Genomic DNA, 2,383 nt, shown 5'->3' with positions numbered 1-2,383 from the left:
GTCCACTAGACCTCTGACTCTTCGGGCTTAGTCTGTATTCTCATGTTCTCTGCCTTGTGTGGCATGTATTCCCAGGGGTTTCTCCATGTCGGAATGATTCACGCACGTTCGTGGGTGGGCCTCTGCAGCCAATGCATGGTGGGCCAATTGTGTCATTGCTTCTCTGTGCCACTGTTTTCAACTGCGCAGCGGCAGCTGGTTTGAGGGCTGGCACATGCCAGCGCGCACTGCCGCGGGCCTCCTGGGCACCAGGGGTCCTCCTCATGGACGCCTGCGAGGCCGGGTACTGGTCTGAAGGCTGGTGCTCCCTGCCACGTGGCATCCCGGGTGATGGGGGCCTCCTTTAGGTGTGAAAATTGAAGCAAAGATTACTTCTGTGGTAGTTTTGTTTGCATTTTCTTTTCTTTTTTTTTTTTGTCTTTTTGAGACAGGGTCTTGCTATAGAGTTCAGGCTGGCCTTGAGCTCACTTTGCAGCCCAGGCTGGTCTTGAACTCACAAGGATCCTCCTGCCTCAGCCTCCGGAGTGCTGGGATTACAGGCGTGTGCTGTCACACCCGGCATTGTTTATATTTTCATTGTAGGTCACATAGGAATTTATTTCTGCTGTTATTATTTAGATCTTGAAGGCAGGTAAACAGTTGATGTTGAAAGTGTTTATTCTAAACACCCATTATGTATTAAAATTTTAATATTTTATTTTCCTGTTAAGTACACAATATGTAATATAATAAAACTCATCAAATTAAAAATTAATAATTCATCAACAGAAATGCTCCTTAAAAATAACATTGGTGCTACACACCCCCCCCCCAATATGCCTTTTCAAGAAAATGTGCAGTGATTGTAACAGGGTCTGCCCTCAGCAGGAGGAGTTGCCCCTAGCCCAGCTCACCTGCCTCCTCCAAGCCAGCAACCAGGGCTGGGAAATCAGCACCCTCAGCCCACAGCGGCCAGCCAGCTCCAGCAAAGGGGAAAACGCCTGAGAAGCCCATTTGAGGTTCACAGCCCAGCGGTACAGGCTCGCTCAAAGACGGCGGCCTCCTCAGCACTGTAGAGTGCTTCCCCAGGTATTTACAGCAGTTCCATATACATATGCAGGTGTGGAGGAAAAGCAGGGCATACTGCAATGCAGATACTGCAGTGTGAAGGGTCAGGAGTGGCAGGGAGGTTGGAGTCTTCCACCAAGGCTTGGAAACAGCTAAGACTTAGATGCCAAGGTCTAACGGGTAAATCAGGCGGTGTGCAAGAACGGATGGCATAGAGCCAGAAATTCTAAGTAAAAAACAAGAAGCGGCAGAGGAGAAGAGCTCTGTAACACCAAGAGAATGAAAAGACAAGGCATAAGCCAGAGAAAATATTTGCAAAAGGCACATCTAATTAAGAAGCATTACTCAAAATAAGTGGAGAAGTCAGGACATGAACAACCTGCTTGAAAACTGGGCTTTAGGTCATAAAAAATGTCACCAGAGAAGACACACAGGGCAAACAGGCCCGTGCGAAGGCGCTCCGTGCCACGCATCACCAGGAAAATGCAGATTAAAGCGCTGCATCACTGATGCCCAGACCCGGAAACTGACAGTCCCAAAGCTGGCGAGGACACGGACTAACATCAGTTCTGATCAAGTTGATTCAACTTGCCCAATCCGCCTAGGAGGGTTGAGAACCAGAAAATGCCTTCTGAGGTTCTGACAAATTGGTCCCGCTGCTGTTTCCAGAGTTTCTGAGTCTCAGCTTTACTGACTTTTTCAGCTGGATACTTCCTTGCTCTGGGTTCTGTCCTGTGCATCGGAGAATGCTTAGCAGCATCCTGTCCTCTCCCCGAGAGACACCGGCAGCCCCCTCCCTGGGCCTCTTGTGCCTCCATGAGGACCATGCAAAAGGTCTCCATCCACTGCCGAATGTCCAGAGCAAGGGACATTCCAGCATCTCAGGACCTAAGAAGCACATTGCGGGGCTGGGGATTTAGCTCAGCGGCACAGTGCAAGGTTGAGTTCGATTCCCGGTACCGGAAAAAAAAAAAAAAAAGGAAGCACACTGCTCTGCCCAGAATAACTGCTTTCCAGAGCAGCATTTGGATAATTTTTAAACCGTATCACGCAGGATTCCGCATCTGCGAAGCTGCAGCACAAGGCCCGGCCGCCCTGGTCTGCGTGCAGGCGCCGGTTCCGGGTCGGCGCCAGCGTCCCGGCGCTGTGGGCCCGGCGGCGCCGCGCGGGGAACCCCTGTCCCCGGCTGCAGTGTGCAGGGTCGGCACCGCGGTTTCGAGGTCGGCGCACGCGGGCGCGAGGACAGCGTCGCGCGTCTCGCCGAGGGAACGAGGTGCGCACTCCCAGCTCCGCCCCGGCTTGGAGGGTCGGCCGGGAGCCTGCGGACCGCGGCGGG

This window comes from Chinchilla lanigera, unplaced genomic scaffold (assembly GCF_000276665.1).
Source record: "Chinchilla lanigera isolate Chin_1 unplaced genomic scaffold, ChiLan1.0 scaffold00064, whole genome shotgun sequence".
Classification (NCBI taxonomy): domain Eukaryota; kingdom Metazoa; phylum Chordata; class Mammalia; order Rodentia; family Chinchillidae; genus Chinchilla; species Chinchilla lanigera.
The sequence above is the reverse complement of the archived record's forward strand: the minus strand, read 5'-3'. Positions refer to the sequence as shown.